Genomic DNA, 14,468 nt, shown 5'->3' with positions numbered 1-14,468 from the left:
AAACCTCTGTTCATTTATTCAAAGCTGAGTGGCATGTGCTTTTATAGAGTTTTAGTAACCCCCAAAACCTTCATGAGAAATCTCTTTATGATTTTGTTATAAATCAAGCATAAATAAAATTATGCTATATTTTCTTTTTTTTGGTATATTTTCTTAAAGTTAAACATGGTTAAAAGTATATCATTTTCAAAATTTACATCTCAAAAAACAATGTAAAGAAATTCTAAACACTACAGACTCTTGCCTAAGAAAAGGATGTATTGTGTTGGCCAAGAGAAGTTACTCATGCATAATGCTATGATAGCAGACATCTAGGTGACAAAATGGTATAGGATATTAAATCTATTTTTAAAATATTTAAAAAGTGTGACACTCTGCCTCCCAAGTGCTAAGATGAAAGGTGTGTGCTACTGCCCAGATGTTTTTTCTTCTTTTCTATTTCTCCTAATTTTGGACTGACTGAATTTTTATTACTTTTATTTCTGTTAATAGTTTATTAGCCATAATTCTTTTTTCTAATGATTTCTCTAGAGTTTGTAATATATACAGATGTTTCACCAAATTTTCCCCTTTTCCCTGAGAGACCTGTGCCTACTCGGGGTCTCGTGGTTCTAACGTGGATTAACAAAACCAACAGGATACATTCTATTCGGGTTTTGCATAGTTTATGACATCCAGGAGGGGGTGACTTACACAGCCATGAATTCTCATAAGCTTTTTCTTCCCAATATTTAAAATGCACGTGCCACCTGTGTCCTTCCCACAGTCTCTACCAGGTTTTCAAATACGGTTTGCCCGTGGTTCACAACTCCATTCCTTGTGTTCAATATGGTGACTACTCCACCCTTTCTCCCAGTTCCCTCAGTATCTGACCCTCCCCCATCAGTACTAACTTTTTGGAACAACTTCTGGGTTCACTCCACCCCTTCCTCCAGCTCTTACAAACTTTCCACCCATCTCTTCCTCGAAATTCCCTAAGCCTTGGAGGGGGTGATGTGTGTGGGACGATCATGGCAAAATATTGATCTCTTAGGCCTCCCCATCATTCATCTTCAAGACACGGCTGCTGATCCATCTTGATGGTGTCTCCCCCACTATAAAGACAAATGGAAAGAAGCAGACACATCTAAACAAACACAGTTGTAAATACAAATACCTAGAAGATATTCCAGTGGGTGTACCATATTCAGCAAAGAGTGTATTTGCAGTGGCTTCCCTACTAGGACTTATAGCCTTCCCTGACACAGGGAGTTATCTGGTCTACAGCACCAGATGTGCATTCCACCCCTAGGAATGGGCTTTATCCAATTACAAAATTTGTCAGTTGTATATGTGTTAGTTGAGCCATTATTGCACCAGCAGGCATCGTTTGGCATGCCAATAGTGTGCAGCATGTGGGATCCATTGTGAAGCAGAATCATAGGGGATCATTTTTCCCCAACCACCTCTACAGTGCCTTCTGGCACTATGAATGTCATCCATTCAGTTGCAAGGAGTTTTCAGCACAGTCTCTGCTCTGTCTCTCCTTCTCCCATGCTCCCATCATCCAGTGTCTTCAACAACATAGCCTTACTGACATTTTCTAGCATACAATTGACATTAGTGGCAATAGCTTTGGTTAATTTGAGGACCTCTAGGATCTCTCTGGCCAACAGCTCATAATGGGCCAACTCACCCTGTTACTGTTTACTGTAATTTTTTTCATAACAGTTATACAGTTTTGGGAGTCTCTGTTTTTATTTTCATGTAGGATTAGGTGCTGTACCATTCTGGTGGGTATTACTTGTGTCTGACCCAACCATAAAGCTCCCAAGAATCTTACAGCTATAGCTGGCCTTTGTTTCTTCAGGTGTACTTGATATCTTTTAAATGGGTTTCACATCTGTAAAATACACAAAGGTTAACACCATATATTAAATCAATCATAGACAAGGTCTAACACAGTGTGGAAAGGTTTTTATCCATTTGTATTCATTGCTTTCTCCATAGATCTCTTAATCCATAGCATGGGTAACTTGGTTAGTTCTTTATTATCTTTAGTTACAACTTTGGAATCATTCTGCATTCTGGGGATTTTACATGGAGTCTCTTTGGATCTTTTCATCCTTGATACATTTAAAGGTAGTGGCTCAAGTTGCCTGACCCTGCACCAGGCTAAGGAGGCAGAGGGTCTGCCATATCTGCCACCTCTCTATTGACCATATTTGGCTGCTGGAGAAGGCCCTGGTGGGAAAATCTACCTCCACCCCTAGCATAGCCTTTTTCAGGAGAGAAATGTTCCTTATTTAATCTTTGGTGATCCTTTACTACCCCTGGGGCAGTTTTTATCCTCTGAATGCATTTGGTGAACTGTTCTTCAGGTTTTAAAGCCTTCCAGAAACTCCTTAGTATGAAATTTGGTTTTCTATCAATTTTTTTCTTTGGGAAATTGGACTCAACATAAATCTTGCCACATTTGCATTTGAGTAACCCAAATGGACCATTTCTTCTGTCCGGTCTTTTTTATATCTCTTGTAGGTTGTTCTGGTATGCTATAGACACATTTTACATGCTGGTTTGAGTCATTTACATCTGCCAAAGCCTTCCTCACTTTACAAAGATCCTGTCCCATTAAGGGACTTAGTAAAACCATTAAAGCTCCATAGCATTTTCAAGGTCCCAGTTGAATTAAGCTTTCCTTTATATCTCTGGTGAACATAGCCATATCTGGCCCAGGAAACTGGGCATCATATATTGCCTTCCTTATACCTAGTTCTCTCAGTAATGCCTGTCCCTTTTGTACGGTCCTCCAGTTGCTGCTAATCATGGGAGTCTCCATTGGTGATGACCACGTATCTTTAATGTCTTGCACAAGCCATTCCATTAGGGACTGCTCCCTCCTCTATTTCCCTAGATTAAACAGCCTATGTCTCACGGACAGATAGATGCTTATATAACTCAGTTGTGATGCTTCTGGGGGACTTAAACTGACATTATTTGCTGTCATGTCCCATGCCATCACAAGCCATGTAGTGAGGGGCTCTTTAATTACTTGTTTAAAGTCTTTCCTAGTCCTAACAGCTCCAGTGTGGAGTATTTTCTCCTAGGTACAGTATTGTTAACTATTTTCTCTTTTTGTATCAAAGGTTGACTCTGAGGGGCAACTTTAGCTACTTTTATTTCTAGTTTGCTTTTTTTTCTTATTGCTGTCTGTCTTTTTTCCTGGGTCCTTTGACTCCTGGTCCCCTAACTTTAAACAAGTTAAAATCCCCAGGTTTTTTTTTTTTTTTCTCTCAAGCTCTGAAGCTGAGACTGAATTTTTCAGTAACTCCTTAGTCTTTTTAGCCTCCCCTGAGGCCACTGCCTCTGCCTCAGACAAATCTTTTATTATGCAAAGAAGTGGCTACACCCCCTCTCTGGATTTCCCTTCTGCTTCCAAGGCTTGTAAAATTTTTTCTAACCTCTTCATAATCTTTAAAGAAATTTCACACACAAGCAACTGATCTATTTTCCCACATTTACTGGATGGCTGCAGCCTGGGGATTTCCCCCTTCGAGTCCAACCATGTCTGTGTGGCCCATGTCATTTTAGTTACATATTTTATGATCCATTGTATTAACCCATGTGATCGCCTAACCCCCTTGCTTTTCCCAAACTCCTGCGGTTTGTCATTTCCAATGTCGTCCTGCTGGCTGCGCCAATTTGTTCCACTAAATTTTCCCTTCTCCCTCCCTGGGGGGCCCGCATGCGCACTCAGAGGACTCTAAGTTCTCCAGGTCCTGATGTGGATTGACAAAACCAACTTGATACATTCTATTTGGGTTTTGTATAGTTTATGACATCTAGGAGGGGACGACTTACACAGTCATGAATTCTCATAGGCTTTTTCTTCCTGATATTTTAAATGAATATGCCATCTGGATCCTGCCCACAGTCTCTACCAGCTTTTCACTTGTGGTTTGCCCATGGTTTGCAGCTCAGTTCCCAGTGTTCAATATGGTGATGGCTCCACCCCTTTTTCCCAGTGTGTTCGGCATCCACCCCCATCATCATTTCTAGCTTTTCAGAGGAACTTCTGGGTTACAATGTACATCACTCATTCATATTGTGAGTGCTAAAAACTTAATGGCTGCCAGACTTCAAAAAGGAAATGGTGCTGTAAAGTGGCTGAGTAGGTAAGGGCGCTTGCCACCAAACCTGATGATTTGAGTTTGATCCCAGGATCTACAAGGTAGAAAGAAAGAACCAAGTCTCACAAGCTGTCATCTGGCCTCCACACACACATGTAAGGGAAGAGGGGGTGGAGATACAGACAGTTGTTAGCCACCATGTGAGTGCTCAGAATTGAACCCAGGTCCTCTGTAAGCACAGTTAGTGCTCTTAACTGCTAAGTCATCTCTCTAGCCCTAATTGCCTTATGGGTGCTGGGAACCAAACCAGAGTCCTCTGGAAGAGTAGCGAGTGCTCCCTGAGTTTTTCTTTAAGGCAGTGACAAGAGATAGGCTCCCCAGGCTTCTTTAGTGGAATGTCACTAGACAGTTTGACCATATTCCAGTGGATAAACTCACACTGAGGGACATCTAGGGACACAATCTTGACTTTATAGGCCTTAATGTATATTACAGAATGCAGGAAATCTGGTAGGGGAGGGAGGTACAGATAGGTGAGTGGATCTAAATATGCTCAAGATGTATGAAATGCACAAAATTTTGATAAAATATATATTATGAAAAATAAAAACTAAAAAGTAAAATATGTATTGATAAAAAAAATAAAAATAAAAAAGGGCCTGTGTACAAAAGAAGAGGGTGGTACAATAGCAAACTATCAGAAAGTTTCTAAGCCAAAGATCATGAACCATTACTTTAAACATAAAAAGAAAATGACTAAAATCCTATACCTCAAAAGTGTTGAAATAAAGACTTTTTCAGGCAAACCAAAGGTGGGATAATCCTGCATTTCAAGAAATACTAAAGGTAATCAATACCAGATACTAGGAGGCCATTTGAATCAACACAAAAATTAAATAAAAAGGAGTCAGAAATGTGAGTGTGGGAAATATGAAACATACTTTTTCTCTCCTATTTTTAACTCTTAAAAGTTAATTGGCTGTTTAAAGCTACAAAAATGTAGCATGTGTCTCTGTCACATTATTTCCAGAAGCAATGCATATGGCTGCAGCTGCACAGAGACGGCAGGTGGGGAGTGGGGCTCAGAAAGGAGACTCTAGCCTTGGGGACAGCTCTTCCGTTCTGAATGCAAAAGCTGCTTGAAAAAAAATACTTCTTCCTGTCTTTAATTAAAGTCTAGATCTGGCTGACAACACTGGCGAGGCAATAAGGAGAGGTAAGTATCTTTCAGACCAGAGCGACAGGAGATGAATGGGCTTTCCCTGGTGTGAAGGTGCTCTACTTTTAAAGGAGTGTTTTCCATCTGGTAACATAGAAACCATAGATTTCAATCCTATTGCCCCTCTCTCCTCCCCTCCCCTCTCTTTTCTTCTCCTCTCCTCTCTGATCTTTCTCCCCCTCTCCCTACTGGGGTTTGAATCCCAAGTGGACTTACCACACACTAGCAAAGGGCTCAACCACTGAACTATTTTCCTAGTCCTTTTTTACTTTTTTTTTTCTTTTTCAGTTTCTCTAAGTTAAGGGCCTTGAACATGTGATCCTCCTGCCTTAGTGTCCAGAGTAGGTTTTTATTATTTATATTCCTGAAAGGAAGAGGACACAGCACACTACACAGGGCCCCATGGGGAACTCAGAGCTTTGGAGATGCAGATGCAAAGGCAGGAGCAGGCCAGGGGAAACCTAGAGGCTGTACTGTGGTTTCTGTAGGGCAAGACAGGACAAATTTGGAGCTAGGTAGTTTGAGTCATTCTCACAGGCTCTGGGACATGGGATGGTAAATCAAACTCCTTCATAGCAGGGTGGATTTAGGATGGTAAAATAATGTTTTGACATGTGGACGTTAGATAAGGGGGCTGTTGTGGTCTGGTCTGGAGTGTCCCCCAAAAGAACAGTGTGTTAAAGTCTTAATCCTTGGTCTGGAGCCTGCAGCCCTGTAGGAGGAAGTATGTCCTGAACAACCAGCACATGAGCATTGCAAATGCGCCAAAAACATCTGGCTGAGGCAAACCTGTGTTCTGCCAAAAGACATTGAGATGGCTGATGTGAAAATGGCCTGATACAGAGAGCCAGTGAGGAACAGACACGACATATCAATAGACCAATGGGACACCGGGAGGGCGGATATAAGGGAGCCCCGTATCTGCCATAAACAAGATTGCAGCTCCTCGCACTGCCCGCTTCTTACCTGACTCCAGGTGTCTGTGTTGTGACTCTACTCTACCCCCACCTGGAGGGCCCCAGGACACCCACAACACAGCCCTGTTGAGAGGATGTGGAAATTTTAAGAGGTGGGCCTGGAAGGAATGTTCAGCTCATTAGCAGTGAGTCCTGATGAGGTATGGGGCTCTGGCCCTTTCTGCTTCATCTTTCACTTCCTAGCCTAAAGGGGAGCTATTATTCCCTCAGTCTCCTGCGATGACACGGATTGAGGCCCAAAGAAGGTAAAGTGACCATGGCTGAAACTTCAAACCAAGAGTTGAGAAATCTTTTCTTTATAAATGCTGGTTGATTGTCTCTGGTGCTTGTTGCGGTGAAATAACCTGACTAGTAGTGGGGTGGAGAATGGCTGCTTTAACTTGGTTGGTTTGCATATAAAATACTCTCTCAGCTGAGGCCTGTGCTGTCTCTAGGAATTGGGTAGTCCTGGGAGGTACTGTAAACATAACCAAATACACATGGTCATAGATCTTAGAGAAAATTTGAGGCTGTATAAATGTAATTTCTTGCTATGTACTAAATATAGATCCTTATAGTTAGAGACAAGTATGCCTGTCACCACTCATCAAAGAAGTTTCTTTTGCAACAGATGGAGACTATTACAGAGTTCCACAACTGGGCACACACAGAGATTAAGTGTTTGTGAAATGCCCAACCCTAAGTGACACATCTACAATTGAACCACTACACCTAAGACCCATGGAACATCGTGGAACAAGGAGTAGAGAGAATACTAATGCATCTCTCAACTCTCATCAATGAAACTCCAGCATGCAACAGAGGGCAATGACCCAGGGCTCAGGGACCATTGTGGAAGAGGGGGCAGAAAGATTGCTAGAGCCAGGCAAGGAGGTGCATGACCATATAGAAATAGAATCTTACAGGTTCCTGGGACCTTATTCATATGAACTTACAGCAATGGTGACATCATGCACAAGATCCATGCAAACTCAAACAGACAAAAACCCAGCATAGAACTGTGGAAATGGGCAGCAGGCCCTAATCTTAGCAAATCAGATCATGTTCTTTAAGGGTCATAAACTCAAATGACTGCAGGGGGCCAACGGGAAACTTGAAAACATGGTTAGCACAGCAGGTGTTGAAGGAAGAATAGGTTCCCATTGTAACCCCACTTAGCTGCACTGTACAGATCATCCAACAACCCCCCAGCACCATTTGTCATCAGCGCACCTCTACTTTTACATCGCCACCCCACTGCATAGAGCCATAAGGAAGGTTAATATCCATGGCAATCTTTCATCTGTAAGCAGCGTGGCATCCTAGAAGTGACAATGGTGAGCTTTCAGATGCAGAGTCTCTAATTCAGATTGTCACATGCCAGATAAAGTCACAGTGAAGGAATACAGGAGGGTATTCACAGTATTTTTATTTCGATGGTTTCCATAATCATATTTGATAAGGATCTTTAATTAGCCTTTTCTAACCCCTGCCTTCACCATCAGTAATAAATTGAGTGGCAAATCCTGTCCTTTCAACAGATAAGCCTTAAATAAGGGCAAAGCAGGAATCAGTGTATAAGCCCCTGAAGTAAGTTTTCATGACGACAGCTAAGGGAAGATCTAAAAATATTACTGCAATTGGAAAGCATTGACAATCTGTAGTATTTTAAACAGCCATGAATTTATTCAACAAACATTGAGTATCTGCTACAAGCCAGAGGCTTGGTCTAGGTTCTGGGAAATCAAACAAATAAAAAATCCTTGAGAAGCTTACTGAATGCGTTTACATATTCCATTGTTTGTATTTCACACATAAAGAATAAGTTTTTATAGGATCAAGTTAGGTGTTATGAAAACATCAAGAACTGGTTTTCTCTGTCTTCTCACAGACCATGTGTGACCTTAAGGTCTGCAGATAGCCTCTTTTGGTCAGTTTTGGGATATTTAAAAGAGACAACAGTCCCCGTCCTGAAGGCTTTGTTTTTTTTTTTGTTTGTTTGTTTTGTTTTGTAAAAATAAAATGAGGCAGCAAAATAAAAGACTACTAAAACAAAACGTGGAGCTTCAGAGATGTCTCAGTGGGTGAAGCATTTGCCCCTCAGTGTGAGGACCACAGTTCAGATTCCCAGAAACTACATTCAAGCTGTGTGGGTGTGGTGGCCATCCTGCAATCCTGACAACTAATGACACTGTAATATCCACTGGTGATTCTCTTTTGATAGTTGTATTATATTTCAGGCCAAATTATGAAATTAAAAATCACAAGGAAATCAAGATCATCTAATTCTATCATATAAAACTTAAAAAGTTAAACATTAGTGAAACAAAATCTAGGTCAATTCACAAAACGGAAAATACAGAACTGCAAAGTAAAAAGCTAAGGAAAAGACCATTACATCTTCTCTTTAAATATGTAATGTTTTGCCTCAAAATGGCTACTTAGTTTATGCAAATTTTTAAAAACTTCCAGTAAACAGAGAAAGTTTTTTTTTTTCCAATGACTATGCATTTCATATTTCTGCATGAAGGCAGTATGCTTCATTTTGAAGTACAATTTTTACTGTATTTTAATTACACTTATATCGAGTCATTCTTTGTCATTTTTATAATTCTACTTTTGAAAACCCTTGCCTTTTCTAAATAATATATCTATATCCACATTTGTTTTTTCTTTTTGTTGGCGTTTTACAACCACCCTTAGCTGCCATTTCATTTTTTCTGCCATTGTAATGTTATTTCTTAAATAATTTATCATTGTTTGACATTATTACAAATAAGGCTGTTTAAATAAAGACAAGATTCTACAGACTTGTGTGGGCTTATGTGCAATTCATTTCTTTTGAAATTTTATTTTTGCTACAAAATTAATTATAAAATAATTATTAACTAATGTGAAAGCAAAGAAGTAAAATAAGACTGGTACAAGAATTTTAGACAGCAGGAGCTGGTGAGATGGCTCAGTAGTTAAGCACACTGGCTGATCTTGCAGAGGACCTGGGTTCGATTCCCAGCACCCAAATGGCAGCTAACAACTGTCCATAACTCCAGTTCCAGGGGAATCCAACATGTTCTTCTGACCTTCGCAGATATTGCATGACCCAAGTACACTTACACACTTGTACACAGTACACTCATACACATAAAATTAAAACAATAAATAAAATATTAAGAAAAAAGTAATTTTAGACAGAATGGAGAATTCGAACCAACACCCTGCCTACCACCAAGCCTGCCTTTCAAGCACAGGACGCTCAAGGTGACACCCATAGCAATTCTCCAATGTGTCAATTATAGGACTGCCCTGATGTGAGAATGCTTTTAAGCTAAATGTTGTCACAACTCCACATTTAGAAATGTAGTTTTTGTTTTTTCTAAACATTCATGTTTAACAATACAATGTCTACATATACTTTCAAAAGTTTTAAATTGTGTTCTATTTATAAGAAACAATGCAAATTATATTCCTTCTAAATAGTTCACAGCATGCCTACACAGTGAAGTACAATGAAGCAATCGTCATGAATTAGCTAAAATCTGCATCAAAATGTGCCAAGTCACCATGGATATGACACTCACAAAGACATCATGATACTGTGTACTGTGTAAAACTTCAAATACCATGAGGGCTGGAGAGATGGTTCAAGAGCTAAGAGCACTAGCTGCTCTTGCAGAGAACCCTTCTGTCCATCACAGGCACTGCATGACACAGGTGCACTTACATACATGCAGACAATACATTCATACATACAAACTTTAAAAAATTCAAATACTATGAGTGGTATAGCTAGCTACTAATGACAGGGTTTCTTGTTTAATATAATTTGTATTTATCATAGAGAGTTTTTTCCATGTATATATTTTTACTAAGTTTACTCCCCTTCTCCAACTCCTCCTGGATCCCCCATGTTCCCCTCCCAACTTTGTGTCCTCTTTTTTTATAACTCACTGAACCCAATTAGTATGGCCCATATGCACATATGTATGGAGCTATTCACTAGGGCATAGTAAACCTCCAGTATCCACATCCCTGAAGGAAACCAAATCTCTTTCCCCTAAAAGCCATCAAATGCCAGTAACTACTCAGGTAGGAGTGGGACCTCGTGAATCCCTCCCTATCCAACTGGAATGTTGACTGGCTTTATCTTGTGCAGATGTTGTCAGGCAACCTCAGCTGCTCTGAGTTCATGTGTGCAACAGCCCTGTGGTGCCCAGAAGACACTGCTTTCAGTAGCCCTTGCCCCCAACCTCTGGATCTTACAATCTTTCTGCCCCATCTTCTATGATGGGTATGATATAGATATTCCATTTATAGCATATCACTTCACAGACACTCACTCAGTCGCTGTACTTTGACCAGTTATGAGTCTGTCTATTAACCACCAATCACCACAAAGTGAAGCTTCTCTGATTAGGACTGAGGGCTGCACTAATCTTTGGGTATAGAGATAAGTATTAAGAAGGAAGTTTGAGGGGCTGGAGAGATGGCTCAGTGGTAAGGAACACAATCTGCTCTTCCAGAGGACCCAAGTTCAGATCCCAAGACCCATAGAGTGGCTAACAACCATTTCAGTTCCAGGCGATCTGATGCCCTTTTCTGGCCTCCTTGGACTTTGCATGACATAGGTGCATTTATGAACATACAGGCAAAATACTCAAACACATAGAAAAATGAAAATAAATAAAACAAAAAATTTTTTAGGGAGTTGGAGAGATGGTTAAAAGCACTGGCTGTTCTTGCAGAAGACCCAGGTTCAAAAATCAGGATTCCACATGGCAGCTAACAACCATCCATAACTACAGTTCCAGGGGATCTGGATCTGATGCCCTCCTCTTCTGTCCTCCACAGGCACTGCATGACACAGGTATACTTACACACATGCAGGCATAACACTCATAAAATAAAAATAAATAATTTAATTAAAACAACACTTTTAAAAGGCAGTTTGATACTATGTCCATTTAGCAATACAACAGCAGTTTTTCACCCATAGGGCTTATAATTTCCCCAACCATGGATTCTTGAACAGGTTGACAGTATCAGCATGAGTTTCTTCTTATGAAGTAGGCCTAAAATTCAATTTTTAAAAAGTGGTTGGTTACATCCTTAGCAGTCATACAAATATTGTGCTCATGGGCATATTTTGCCAAGTCTCTGTTATTGTTGCTCACAGCGTTCACAGCTGGGTAAGAGTGTTGATGATTTTTCTCCTCCAACAGCCTGCATAGCACCTTCCAGTACTAAGAAAGCTACCAGCAGGGAGGAAGCTTCCACCTCACTGTGAGGACCAGAGTTCAGATTCCCAGAACCTACACAAGAAGCTTGATTTCTCCATGTCCTATTGTCAAAGTGTTGATGTCTTCAGCAATAAAGCCTTATCAACAAGTTTTGGGGGACAGCCAAGAGCAAGAGCCTGCATTGTTTTGGGGATCTTTATGGCTCCCGTAACCAAATAACTTGAAGGGAGGGTATCCCACACCTAACATTGGCTTCTTTGAAAACCAATAACTTCTGGGAGGGGCAATATCTCCCAAGTGGGACTACATTTAAATTCTTTTTTTTAAGATTTAAACTTTTTAAATTAATTTATTTTTATTTTATATGTATGAGTGTTTTGCCTGCATGCATGCAAGTGCACTGCATGCATGCAATGCCCATGTATGTCAGAAGAGAGCATTGGATTCCCCCTGAAACTAGAGCTATGGATCGTTGTTAGCCACCATGTGGGTGCTGGGAACTGAACCTGGGTCTTCTGGAAAAGTGGCAAGTTTTCTTAACCACTGAGCCATCTCTCTAGCCCCACCATTTAAACTCTTTATATATGCATATGTATGTGTGCTTATAAAATACATTTCCATATGTATTTTTCAAATAGCCTAGGTTCTGATTATCCCCCACTTCTGAGCCCCTCCACTGCCCTACCATCTTCTGATTTCTTAAAAAGCTCTGGAAGTCTTGGAGGGTACCAAGAACAATAAAATATCAACGCTTCCTTCATTTAGATTACACTTGCATGCCTGGTTTGTGCAATATTTTTTACCTTTCCCTGTAAGACAGCGTGTGCTGTCTTCCAGGACTCCTTTTCTCAGCTCCACACATGCCCATCTTCTACTTAACAATGTAAAGTTAACTTTCTGCTGGTCTTTTTAAAATTTTTGTTCATTATTATTATTATTATTATTATTATTATTATTTGGCTAGGGGTTGTAGCAAGGACTTGTGCTTGCTGAACTGTAGCTCTACTACCAAGCTACACTCCAGACCCTGAGTCCTTTCTAATGAGAATTTTATATTTTACAAATATAACATTGGTATGTTCTATTGGTCTTTAATGAGATGTAGTATGCACACTGTTTACTTCTGCAGTCAGTTATGGCTCCCTGCAACACTAACTGTATCTCTTCCAGGATACATTAGGCCATTTATGATGTGTATTGTCTTAAAATGCTACATTTGCCAATTATCTCTTAAAAATTTGCTTCAGAGTTTGCTTCTGTTTATGTTCATTAAATGTAATTCAGATTTTTCAACTTTTCAGTAAATTAGAAAGTCCCTCTTGTTATAACATTTGCCAATTGAAAACTGCTTTAGTAATTTTTTTTAAAGTAAAACACTGAATGCAGATGAATCTATCACGTTTCTGATGTCAAGGAGAAAAATTCACCAAGGTCTAGAAATGATGATTCTGAGGATGCAAACATGAGAGTGGCAGAAAAGAGGAATTAAGTTGCAAAGAGTTCTAAATATTTACACATACTTTTTAATCTTTTGAAAATAGGGTGTCTTCTCCTTGATATTTTGATGCAATACATCATATGAATACATTTTCTGAAGTGGCATCAGAATCCAAGTACTAAAGTAACATACTATTGAGGTTGAATCTTGTTTTCACTACTTTATGCACTCCTTGCACATATGATAGAAACTCTGACTAAAGTGTTCTCTTTAGCATTTTTTCACGTGGTTTTTATACGTGAGCAGAAATCAAACTAGATAATAGAATGCAAACTTTATTTAAAAATATACAGTGTGTATTGTTAGAAACAGAGACTGAAATATGCATACTGATCCCTTGTTATTTACACATCTGACACCAAGTAGATATAGGTATGCCATTTGTAATTTTGTCTTTATCCAAGCACATCAATTCTATAGTTTTAGCTATTAAGAGATATAACACTTGATCCCCAAATCTACTAGTCAATATATATCTTCTCTGTATGTACCAAGAGACCCATAGTTTTGAAGGTGATGACTGTCAGGAGAATATCGGGAATCTTACCTACAGTCAGTACTTGAATTCTCTCCTTTGGGAGTTACCATAGAAGACCATCCAGCTACAGGACTGTAGGATACACGAAATTTATCTTCAGTATCTCTACCACATTTCCTTCCCTATATTTCTCAAGAATCTACCAGATATTTAAAAGACTGACTAGCTCTTCCCGTTGTTTCAACGCCTTTTTCCTCTCATCTATTCACTGCAGTAATTCTCTTAAAGAGCATTAGTCATTGTGAAATGGGATGTTTATTTTACAATGATGTTTAGACTTCTGATAAAGATTAGAGGACAATCTTTTTTTTTTTTTTTCACTATAGAAGTAAATCCAAAAGGGGTGCCACCCGTGTATCTTATTCATACAGGGATCACACTCTTTGGGTTCACATCTGATATGAACAGAGGCCTGAAAGTTCGTTGTTCAACTGAACCTGGCTGGCAACCCAGCACCTGGTTTAATGCCCGTTCGGTCCCAACTCCAAGATCTTCAAGTACTGGGATCTTATTTTTCACATGGACCACAACATGAATCTCGACTTGGGGCATTCTATCTTAATAACTTTCTTCTGAGTTGTTCAGAAATCAGTATCGGAGTAAAATTACAGACGAGAAAATGTATTAACAAGATTGAAACGCTAGAAAGGCTGAAGACAACTGTTAATTACAGCGATTAAAACCAACTTCTCTACTGTAGGTACTTTTGGGATCAGTTGCCTTAGCAACACAGCGATGTTTATCGTCCGCCCCGCCCCGCCCTAAACCCCGCCCCCCATTCCCGCCCCGGGTTCCTCCTCTCGCTCCACGTCTGTCTTCCCCACAACCGAACTTCCGCCCTCACCCGCGGGGGGGGGGGGGGGGGTCACTTGTTGTAAACTGTTGCACTGCCTGATTAAAAATGTGTCAAG

This window comes from Nannospalax galili, unplaced genomic scaffold (genome assembly GCF_000622305.1).
Source record: "Nannospalax galili isolate Female #2095 unplaced genomic scaffold, S.galili_v1.0 scaffold264, whole genome shotgun sequence".
NCBI lineage: Eukaryota > Metazoa > Chordata > Mammalia > Rodentia > Spalacidae > Nannospalax > Nannospalax galili.
Note: the sequence above shows the minus strand (reverse complement) of the source record.